This window comes from Papaver somniferum, chromosome 3 (genome assembly GCF_003573695.1).
Source record: "Papaver somniferum cultivar HN1 chromosome 3, ASM357369v1, whole genome shotgun sequence".
In the NCBI taxonomy this organism is placed as follows: Eukaryota; Viridiplantae; Streptophyta; class Magnoliopsida; order Ranunculales; family Papaveraceae; genus Papaver; species Papaver somniferum.
Genome location: NC_039360.1, coordinates 213,693,513 through 213,706,399, shown reverse-complemented (window position 1 = coordinate 213,706,399; position 12,887 = coordinate 213,693,513).

The following is a 12,887-nucleotide window of genomic DNA, read 5'->3' as shown; positions in this document are numbered from 1 at the left end:
ACTATCACGTTTTACATCAACTAATCTCCTCAATTTCTCATCTCTGCTGACTGAAACCCTAGGTGAGAAATTGAAGATATAAGTTAATGTTAGAGCAGCAATTGGAGCAGGAGATGACCCAGGAAGAGAAATAGAAGGATGGGTCGACGTGATGGAGCTGTTATTTCAAGGAATTAGGTGAGTTTCACCAAACCCTAGTTCTACTGTTTTGGGGGAAAATTGGGGGAAAACCCTAAATGGGTAATTGGGTATAAATTAGTGTTATGTGGAGTGTGTGAAGGACACTGTGTATCTCTCTGGACTAGCCAGTAGAGAATTATTTTAATTTTGCAATTCCAATTTCTGATTTTTGCATAACTGTTGACAGTTGAAAGTTGCATATGTTTTTAGTTATCTCAAATGTTGCTAGTTGTATCTGAATTATCACATATGATGAATGTTATTGCTTTATCCATGTTTAACATGAGCTAAATAGCATCAGTCCAAGGCTCAGCTGAAGCCTTGTGCACTGTCAAGTGACTAGAAGCTAGGATAGTTACTTCCATGCTCTGTTTTGCTTGAGAAAATGGGAGATACCAATGCACATAGTGCCTGTGATTGGCTGTGCTGTCAAAAGACAGCCAATGCTAGGGGCAGACTATTGAGCAATTTAGTATTCTTCTATTTCTAGATGTATGCATAGGATCAGACACAACCTAGAAACATGTCATTTGATTAGGACACAAGGTGGATCCTAAGCCTTGGCTTAACCACCAATCCCTTCTCAGTAATTTGCATTTTCAGTCCTGTGTGCTTTCAACTCAGTTAATTTTCTTGCCTCTTATTTCTTGCACTTTGTAGTCTGTGCACTGAAGTCAGTGCACAATCCTCACTCTGCCCTTGGCTTCCTAGCCTTGGTTCTTGTCTGTTTTTCTTTTCTTAGTTGGTTCTTTGCTGATTTACCTTGCTTTGCTCACTGCCATAGTGCATTGTCACCATTGTTAGCCTAGGAAGACTTCTTGTATGCTCCTCTCCCTGTGGACAAACCCCTACTCATCATTTTATTACAAACCTTGGCCTTGTATACTTGCAAGCTTTTGTGTGTCTTTGCTTGTCACACCAAGTTTTTGGCGCCGCTGCCGGGGAGCTGGCTGCCATATTTTTGAAGTTTTCATAGCTGTTGTGGCCTTGTTGTGCTTGCATAGTTGTGTGTGTTCATTGCTATCTTGTTCACTTGCTAACTGCTGCTGGAGCTGTGCATTATTTGTTGTTGCTGCCAAGCCTGCTGCCAAGCCTGCTGCTGCTGTTGCTGCTGCTGTTGCTGTTGCTGCTGGTGCTGGTGCCTTCTCTGCGAAGCTGTGCTGTGCTGTTGCTGCCAAGCCAAAGTCTGCTGCCGCTATTGCTGTTGCTGCTGCTGGTGAACCAAAGCAACTGCTGCTGCCAAGTGAAGCTGCTGGGCTCTGCCCTCTTCTAGTGGGCTTGTACTTTTCTGAATTGGGCTTCACCAAGTGCGGCTGGGCTCTGCCTCCTTTTGTTGCTGGGCTCGTGGTCTTCTGAGCTGGGCTTGCTGCTTGCTGCTGGTGCTTGGCTGCTCTCCACCTGTTGCTGCGGTTGACGAGCTGCTTAGGACGATCATAAAGCCCAACTGGGCTTGCAACTAAAAGGGGACTAAAAGCCTATTTTTGGGCTTCCCTCCAAAAAAAGTAAGCCTAACCCATGAGTTAACCCACTTGGGCCTCATTTAAATTCAAATTCGGGCTTGTAATAATTAATTTAATTATTTATTTGGGATTGTAATAATTTTTTATTTTCTTTTCTTTTTCTTTTTTTTTTTGGGACTGTATTTTTTTTTTTTTTTTTTTTTTTTTTTTTTTTTCTTTTATTTTTTTTTCTTTTTCTTTTATGGGCTTGTCTTAATTATTATTGTTTTTATTTTCTTTTATGAGTTGTGCTAATTTATGCTAGGTTTAGTTCAAAAATTTTTTCCAAAGCCCAATTTTTAAACCAAAAACAAAACCCTTCTTAAACCAAAACCCATTCAAAACCAAATCTTCATAACCCTTGTGGGCCAAATTGTTTCCGATTGCTCTGTCTGACCAACATGTTAGTTAAGGTACCTACTAGGACATGATTGTGACCTACAGAGACCAGACAAACAGACTTGTTAGAATTAACCCAGACGAACCTATCGAAATTCTAAGTTCTGAGGGAGACAGTCCAGATCAACCAGAAACAATGGGAGAACCCCGTACCCTCAAGGATTATATGTACCCAACTAGAGCCAGTCAACCTTCTTGTATTGTGCTACCGGCTAATGGCCATTATGAGCTGAAATCAAGCACAATACAGATGCTTCCTATTTTTAGAGGTGTTGAGAATGAAAACCCGTACCACCACGTGAGAGAATTCGAGGAAATTTGTGGAACTCTGCGTTTCACTCAAATGACCGACGAAACCCTGAAGTTAAGGCTTTTTCCTTTCTCCCTGAAAGATAAGGCAAAGGCCTGGCTCTATGCTTTACAGCCTCAATCCATCATGACATGGGATGACCTCATAAAGGAGTTTTTCAAAAAGTTTTTCCCGAACCACAAGACTGCGACAATTCGTCAAAGTCTGAATAGCTTTGTGCAATTAGAAGGTGAGACCTTAGCTAGATACCTGGAGAGATTCAATGAATTATTGCTCCAATGTCCCCATCATGGTTTTGAAAAATGGAGACTTGTGCAAATTTTGTATGAAGGTCTAGATGTGTCCACCCGAACAACGGTTGAGTCGATGTGTAATGGTCTATTCGTAGATAAAACTGCTGACGCGTCTTGGGACTTCTTGATTGAAGTAGCTGAAAAGACGCAACAGTGGGAATCCATCCGTGAAACCAGAAAGACTACATCCGAAGCAAAGGCTTTTAGGATTGAAGCGGATTTTGAGGGAGAGCAAACATGGCATCAATAGTTAGGAGATTAGAAGAGTTAGAACTACATAAAAATTCAAAACCTTCCACCACTACTCTCCGAGAACATGTCGCTTCGTCTGTTTGTGCTGCTTGTAACGACCCCAACCATCAATTCCAAAATTGTCCAGATTTGCTTGCAGTCCAGGAGTCTAGGCTTGAACAGGCACATGCCATGTTTCAAAAACCAGAGCATAACCCTTATTCACAGACCTACAATCCAGGATGGAGAAACCACCCTAACTTTTCATGGTCAAAAGGACCCACTCAAGGAGGACCATCTCAACCCAATCAGAGCTATCAAAACAATCAGGGATATCAGAACAATCAAGGTTATCAACACCCGAGAAACCCTCAACAACAATCAAACTCTCAACAACAATCATATCCTCAACACAATACCGACAAGAGATTATCCACCCTAGAGGAAATGTTCCAGAGTTTGATGCAAAGTCAGAAAAATCTAGATCAAAAGATGGATCAAATATGTGAGAGAGAAAAGGGTAAACTTCCGAGCCAACCCCAACAAAATCCAAAGAGGATATTTCAAACAGGCACAACATCCTGCACTGAAACCTCACCTGATCAAATCCATGCCATTACCACCCTCCGAAGTGGTAAAGTCATCGAGAACAACGTGGGCGAACCTAATGAATCTGATACAAATTCCACGTGTCTCCACAACCCCAGAAAACCAAAGAATCTGAGCAAGTTGGAAAATCTGACAATTCTACTGCTGTGAATGTCCCTTTGCCAACTCATCTTCCTGTTGCCCCATTTCCTCAAAGATTGATCTATCAACAGAAAAGTACCCATTACAATGAGATGTTAGATCTGTTCAAGAGAGTCAACATCAACATTCCTTTTCTTGAAGCAATCAAGCAAATCCCTGCTTATGCCAAATTCCTCAAAGACTTGTGTACTCAAAAGCGCAAGCTCAATGTGCAAAAACGTGCTTTCTTAGCTGAGCAGGTAGTTCCATCATTCTGAACAAAACTCCACCCAAGTTTAGGGATCCAGGATGTCCAACAATTTCTTGCACTATAGGAGAACACACGGTCAATAAAGCGTTATTAGACCTAGGTGCAAGTGTTAACCTACTGCCATATTCTGTTTATGAGCAGTTAGGTCTTGGGGAGTTGAAACCAACATCTATCACTCTACAACTGGCAGACCGATCTGTCAAGATTCCTCGTGGAGTGGTCGAAGATGTTTTGATCAAGGTTGACAAATTCTATTTTCCCGTAGACTTCATTGTCTTAGACACTCAACCTGTACAAAACCCAGACTGTCACATTCCTGTCATCTTAGGACGTCCTTTCTTGGCTACGTCCAACGCGATCATCAATTCGGAATGGAGTGTTAAAACTGTCTTTTGGTAACATGACGGTAGAATTGAATGTGTTCGATATTAGTCAACAACCTGTGAATCTTGATGATGATGATGTGCATGAAGTTAATATGATTGAAGGATTAATGCAAGATTCGTTGACTAACATTCTATCCGTCGACCCCTTTCAAGCATGTATGGAGAACTTTAACCCTGATTCCTATGATGATGCATACTGTAGTGACGTCCTATCTCTGCTCGAATCTGTACCTCAAATGGACGTCACTGAAAGGAAATATGAAGTGGAACCACCCCTACTCTCTGATTCCAAGCTTATTCCATCCATTGTTGAGCCACCCAAGCTTGAATTGAAAACATTGCCTAGTACGTTGAAGTACGCATTCCTAGGTTCTTCTGATACTTTACCTGTCATTATTTCATCATGTTTAGACACGGAACAGGAAAGTAAGCTTTTAGAAGTACTTAAGGAACACAAAGAGGCCTTAGGATGGACCATCTCAGATCTCAAAGGAATTAGTCCCACCATTTGCATGCACCACATTAACCTTGAAGAGAATGCCAAACCATCGAGGGAAATGCAAAGGAGACTTAATCCTAACATGAGAGATGTAGTCAAAGGAGAGATCCTGAAACTACTTGATGCGGGTATCATATACCCAATTCCCGATAGCAAATGGGTTAGTCCCATTCAAGTTGTGCCTAAGAAGTCAGGCATTACTGTAGTTCAGAACGACAAGAATGAATTAGTCCCTACTCGTACAACCACAGGATGGCGAGTATGCATCGACTACAGGAAGTTGAACACAGTAACAAGGAAGGATCACTTCCCGCTCCCTTTCATTGACCAAATGCTAGAACGTGTGTCTGGACACAGTCACTACTGTTTTCTAGATGGCTTTTCCGGTTATAACCAAATTCACATTGCTCCGGAAGATCAGGAAAAAACTACATTCACGTGTCCATTTGGGACGTTTGCTTATAGACGTATGCCCTTCGGGTTGTGTAATGCACCTGCTACTTTTCAGCGTTGCATGATGAGCATTTTTTCTGACATGATAGATAGTTTTCTCGAGATCTTTATGGATGATTTCTCTGTTTTTGGTTCCTCGTTTGACGAATGTTTGAAGCATCTTGCCCTCGTGATATCCAGATGTAAAGAAAAGAACCTTGTTCTAAATTGGGAAAAATGCCATTTTATGGTGAATTCAGGAATAGTTCTAGGACACATCATCTCAGAAAAGGAATTGAAGTGGATAAAGCTAAAGTTGACCTCATTCAACATCTACCACAACCTTGCTCTGTGAAGGAGATCAGATCATTTCTAGGTCATGCTGGTTTTTACCGGCGATTCATCAAAGATTTCAGCAAAATCTCCAGACCTCTGTGCAGTCTTCTCTCCAAAGATGTTGCCTTCAATTTCGATGCTGCTTGTGTGAAGGCATGGGAGGAATTAAAAACCCTTCTCACCACCGCTCCTATAGTCCGACCACCCGATTGGAAGCTTCCGTTCGAACTTATGTGTGATGCCTCTGATTATGCTGTTGGTGCTGTTTTAGGACAGCGAGTTGATAGACTACCATATGTGATATACTATGCTAGCAAAACCCTTAATGATGCCCAACTCAATTATTCAACTACCGAGAAGGAATTGCTTGCCGTCGTTTTCGCATTAGACAAGTTTAGATCTTATCTGATAGGGTCTAAGATCATCATATACACAGACCATGCGGCTTTGAAGTATCTTCTTTCCAAGAAGGATGCTAAAGCTCGCCTTATTCGATGGATACTCTTATTACAGGAATTCGATCTCGAAATCCGTGATAAGAAAGGTTGTGAGAATGTGGTTGCTGATCATTTGTCTAGATTAACTTTAGAGTCTATTGATGAATGTGAGCTGATTAGAGAATCATTCCCAGATGAACAGCTGATGTCTATCTCAGACCTTCCTTGGTTTGCTGATATTGTTAACTACCTCTCGCTACAGGTAGGATGCCCTCACGTTGGTCGAGACAAGACCGCTCTAAATTCCTGGCTGAAGTCAAACATTTCCTTTGGGATGACCCATATTTGTTTAAGTACTGTCCAGACCAAATCATTAGGAGATGTGTCCCCAACACTGAACAGAAAGATGTGATATCTTTCTGTCATGACCAAGCATGTGGAGGCCATTTCAGTGCCAAGAAAACCGCTGCAAAGATCTTGCAGTGTGGATTCTATTGGCCATCATTGTTCAAGGATTGCCATGATTATTGTGTTGCTTGTGAACGCTGTCAAAAGCTAGGAAGCATTTCGAGGAGAAACATGATGCCATTGAACCCCATTTTGATTGTGGAGATTTTTGATGTTTGGGGGATAGACTTCATGGGTCCATTTCCCATGTCTGACAGCAAGTTGTACATCCTAGTCGCAGTTGATTACGTTTCTAAGTGGGTAGAAGCCATAGCAACCAGAACAAATGACCACAAGGTGGTACTTTCATTTCTAAAGGAAACATATTTGCACGTTTTGGTACCCCTAGAGCTATCATCAGTGACGGCGGTTCACATTTTCGTAACAAGTACTTTGAGTCTTTAGTACGCAAGTATGGCATAACTCACAAGGCTTCTACGCTCCTACCCGTACCACCCTCAGACTAGTGGACAAGTGGAAGTGTCTAATAGGGAAATTAAGCACATTCTGGAGAAGACGGTCAACCCGTCCAGGAAAGATTGGTCATTGAGATTGAATGATGCTTTGTGGGCCTATAGAACAGCTTATAAGACACCAATTGGCATGTCCCCCTATCGTCTAGTGTATGGAAAGCCGTGCCATCTACCTGTGGAATTAGAACATCGTGCCTACTGGGCAATCAAAGAGCTGAACTTTCTCTGGACGAAGCTGGAATTCAAAGGAAACTTCAACTCAACGAGTTGGAAGAATTGAGAAATGAGGCTTATGACAGTGCCAAGCTGTACAAGCAGAAGATGAAGATGTTTCATGACAAGCGTATTCTACGCAAATCCTTCACTCCTGGTCAGAAAGTCTTGCTGTATGACTCCCGATTACATCTTTTTCCAGGAAAACTGCGTTCCAGATGGAAGGGTCCGTACCTAGTACGCACAGTTTTTCCTCATGGAGCTGTAGAGCTGGAGGATGTCTCCAACAAGAACGTTTTCAAAGTCAACGGGCAGAGATTAAAGCCATTCCTTGAGCCATTTCCACCCGACATTGAAACAACCAACCTGGAGGACCCAGTCTATGTGGACTAAACTGGTCCACTCTTTCCCTAAATAACCAAAAAGTTTTCCAAATCTTTCCCTAAAAACCAAAATTTTTCGTTTTCCCATCAAAACCAAATTTTTTTTTCCAAAAAGTCCAATCCCATTAAAAACCAAATTTTCTTGTAGATAATGTGTTAGTTAAATTTCCTTTTGTGATATTTTGTGCTCATCCATTGTGACTCCTAATATGATGGATTTTTGCCTTGAATAACGGAGTTTTAATCGAGCTGCCACGTACAATCGGGTATTCTCTCTCCTTTTACTCTACTCAGCATGTTCCTCTTCATATATTGTTTTATAATTCTTTCCATATTTTGAAACATTGAGGACAATGTTTAGTTTAGGTTTGGGGGTATAGTAGATACCATGATAATTTGCCATAATTGAAAACGAACTCCTTCTTCTTTTGAAAAAATTGAAAAATTCCAAAAAAATTAAAAATCAAAATTCAAAAAAATTAAAAAATGGAAAATCATAAAAATGGAGCTCATTTACCTTGAAATGTTGACTCTTGTGCAAATATGTATTTTTATTAGGAGTCTTAGTCTAGATATTTAGGCACCCTGATTCTAGCACAATTCACATAGTGATAAGAAATTTGCACGCGCACGATCTACCAATACATGTATGACCTCGATCTTCAAGGTGTTTGATAGGAAGTTACGATTGCCAATCACTTTAGAATACTGAACGAAACTTGACTAGCTTGTTCTTTGGTTGGTTGGGATAGAAGGTGGAGGTTACATTAAGAAAGACAACCATCGAATTTAACTGGGTGCATCAAAAAGGGCTACCTCTTGCAAAGTGTCATGTAATTTTTTGTTTCTTTTGTATATGTATCAAAAGTGTTTCCTTCTTAAAAAAAAAAAAAAAAAAACGATGTATATATTCAGAAAAAAAAATATCAGAAAAATACAAAAGAAAAAATCAAGTATTTATCAATTCCATCATCTCTTGTTCCAAAAATAAAAAGAGAGTAGTCAATGTAAATAAGAGTCATGTAAATAGTCATTTTGTTGTTTCATTGTAATAAGCAAGGAGGGTGTATGCCATTGATGTACAACGCGAGTAATTGTGAAATACCTCCAACTCATTCACAATTCTCGTAAAGTCCGGACAGCTAGCTAGATTTCGACCTTGGTTCGTAGCCTGAGAAACTATCTCTTGGTGATTAGTAGTCATAACTTCAGATCTTTCTTTACACATGTGTAGATACACTTTACACTCTTATCACATGTCTTTTTTTTGTTATCAGTGCTAGGATTGTGCCTTAGATAGCTAGATTGACATCTCCATTTTGCTGTGAGCTTAAACTGTTTTGCACATGTCACATTTGATGGAATCTGAGCTTATATTTTGACCTAAAACTTTGTAGGTACGTTCTAAGCAAACCTTCACGAGACTTCAACTCGTCCACTAGGGACACTTAGTGGTTTAAAAGGCTTAGTGCATATGCTAAATGCATTCGAGAGACCAGCGACAGTGGTATAGTTAGGATTTCCTTAGTTTTGTTTTACTTGAGGACAAGTAAAATTCAGGTTTGGGGGTATTTGATGAGTGCCAAATATTGTATATATTTATCCCTTTTTGTTGGCATTTAACTCATCTTTTATGCATTAATTCTACATTTTATCCCATATTCTGTATTTTCATTGTTTTCAAGAATAAATATTTTTCTTACTTAATTTTGCATTTTTAGGTAATAAATAAAGATTGGATGAGTTGCGGAGCAAAAAGAGCAGAAAAGTGGTGAAAAGCCGGGAGAAATTACGCAAGGAAGCCGCAAAGAATGGAGCGCACGTCCAAAAAGCTGGAAATGGGCTCAAGAAGAAGAAAGTTGCTCTTAAAGAAGAAGTGGGCTCAAGGTTTTCCAAGCCCAAACTCATTTCCCAAACCCATATTCTATACCCAAAAGCCTAAAACCAAAATCCATACCCGCTTGCGTCTTCAGCCGTCAGATCAGTTCTCAGAAGCATCCGACGGTCGCTCCCTTGCTGTACATCGAAGTTTGATATCTCCGCCTAACACTACAACACCTAACTCCATCTGGCGTCGTTGATTTTGTTGTATTATATAATCCAGCGGTCGCTACAAGCTTCACTCCATCTCGCCGTCAGATTGTTCTGCCATCTTCCCATCCATCGGCTCAGCGTCGCAGATCATCAAACTCGATACGCCCGCCTAACACCCAAGTATCGAACACCCTATACCCAGCCAAACACACCTTTCTTCTTTCTTCTCCATCTCTTCTTCCTTCAGAACCCGTACCACCACCATGTCCGTCTCCATCACCACTACCTTCCCCCAAATCACTCCACTATCTTCTCCCCAAATCACTCTACCTATACCCATCATCACTATCACGTTTTACATCAACTAATCTCCTCAATTTCTCATCTCTGCTGACTGAAACCCTAGGTGAGAAATTGAAGATATAAGTTGATGTTAGAGCAGCAATTGGAGCAGGAGATGACCCAGGAAGAGAAATAGAAGGATGGGTCGACGTGATGGAGCTGTTATTTCAAGGAATTAGGTGAGTTTCACCAAACCCTAGTTCTACTGTTTTGGGGGAAAATTGGGGGAAAACCCTAAATGGGTAATTGGGTATAAATTAGTGTTATGTGGAGTGTGTGAAGGACACTGTGTATCTCTCTGGACTAGCCAGTAGAGAATTATTTTAATTTTGCAATTCCAATTTCTGATTTTTGCATAACTGTTGACAGTTGAAAGTTGCATATGTTTTTAGTTATCTCAAATGTTGCTAGTTGTATCTGAATTATCACATATGATGAATGTTATTGCTTTATCCATGTTTAGCATGAGCTAAATAGTATCAGGCCAAGGCTCAGCTGAAGCCTTGTGCACTGTCAAGTGACTAGAAGCTAGGATAGTTACTTCCATGCTCTGTTTTGCTTGAGCAAATGGGAGATACCAATGCACATAGTGCCTGTGATTGGCTGTGCTGTCAAAAGACAGCCAATGCTAGGGGCAGACTATTGAGCAATTTAGTATTCTTCTATTTCTAGATGTATGCATAGGATCAGACACAACCTAGAAACATGTCATTTGATTAGGACACAAGGTGGATCCTAAGCCTTGGCTTAACCACCAATCCCTTCTCAGTAATTTGCATTTTCAGTCCTGTGTGCTTTCAACTCAGTTAATTTTCTTGCCTCTTATTTTCTTGCACTTTGTAGCTTCTGTGCACTGAAGTCAGTGCACAATCCTCACTCTGCCCTTGGCTTCCTAGCCTTGGTTCTTGTCTGTTTTTCTTTTCTTAGTTGGTTCTTTGCTGATTTACCTTGCTTTACTCACTGCCATAGTGCATTGTCACCATTGTTAGCCTAGGAAGACTTCTTGTATGCTCCTCTCCCTGTGGACAAACCCCTACTCATCATTTTATTACAAACCTTGGCCTTGTATACTTGCAAGCTTTTGTGTGTCTTTGCTTGTCACACCAATTATTTCTAACACACCCATACAAACTGATACAGGAAGGCATGCTGTGAATTTTGAGAAACAAAGAAAATGCACCCCTATAACAGAGACTAGCAAAGACTCACTCTCTCAAAGTAAAATAACAACTGAGTAATGGGAGACTCCAGCAGTAGATGAATCAGCCTCGAAAAAGTATAAAAGCAAAGACCCTTTGTAAACAAATCAGCCAACTGGTCCTCATTGCAGATATGAGAGACAAACAAGAAACCAAACCCCAAAATCTCTCTGACAGAATGAAAATTGATCTCTATATGTTTGGCCCATTTCCAACCATTACTTTCTCCTTCCCAGCATAAGGATATGAGGTCTGCAACAATGATTGATCCCGTGTCATGTGAGTTTTTGCACCAGAGTCGGATAACCAGTGAGAATAAGACGATGTTAAGGGAGCATCAGTAACTGAGACATGCTCATATCAAGTTCAACAAATTCTCGTTCAATAGCAGTAACATTTGTAGATTGATCCAGAACATGAAAATCCTCCCCCTCAGAAGAAAAATGAGCAGAATGATATTGCTTATTGTCAGGTGCATATCTGTAATAACATTTGTTTGAAAAATGTCCTAGGAGTCTGCAAATCTGACACTCAACATGATAGTAATCTGGTATAGATCTTCTACCGGTAGATTAAGCAGGAGCACTAGAAGAACCAGAGTTACCACCATGTGAAGCTGAACCAGATTGAAAATGACTATTTGAAAAGGTGTGAGTAGCAGGCCTAGGTTTTCCTTTTCCACCACTATAGTTATTTCCATTTTTGCTATAAAAAGCTGTTGGATGTTGTGAGTCAAAAACCATAGAATTATCTTGATCTTTCTCAAGTAACCACTGCTCATAATTGAGTATCTTGGTTTTAATTTAGCAAATATGAAAGGTGTTTCTCTATTATTGGTAGCTATCACAAAATTGTCATAAGCTCTCCCTAGGCCATTAAGCACATACATTGTAAGATCTGATTGACTAACATTTTCACCAATTGAAGAAAGATAATCAACAATATATTTGATATAATGCAAATAAATACGAATTGATAGATTTCCCTTTCGAACACCATGTAGTTGATTTCTAAGCATATTGAGACGAACAATGAACTAATTACGAAAACTTGCCTCTAACACTAACCAAATCTCACGAGCAGATGAGAGACCAAGAAAATCACCTGAAACCGTTATAACAGGTATAACTACCTCTCACATGGATCTAAAGGAGTTATAAATGGACATATCAAACCATCAATCTCGAAGAGTATTTAGGGAACAACAGTTTTTCCCAAACAAAGCTACTTCACAATCTCAAGCAAAAACTAGTGCCTATATATATACCCTTGGAATACCTCTACCAAGTAAGTTTCATCAACAAAAAGATATGATAGTAAAATACGCGAGCAATACTCATTTAGAAATCATTGATGGTCTTTCATCAAATAAAGATTTTGTAGTCCTCTTTTTGGTTTGTGCTATGAAAACAGTGGCAAAGAATTCAACAACATCTGTTATGGTTGCTTGAAACAGGAAACAAAATCCATTTTTAGCATGAAATTTGGTGTTTACAGCTGGGAGGTTCACCAAAGAACTCTCTACACAATGATATTTCACCACGTCAAGCGACGACGGAAACTGCATTGAAAATTGGGTTTGTAATGTACTTTGCCCCTGTTTAGTTGTTGTTTTTCTTCTTCCATTTATTTATCAATAAAGCCTCTTATGAGTTCTGTTTAAAGAAAAAGATATTGTGCAAATCAAGATATCCCTTGGAATATTAGATCGTTTTACCTAAGAGCAAGGGCTATGGGTAGTAAGACAATGAGACTAACTCCTTCTTTCTGAAAGAGGACTTACTCAAATGAACA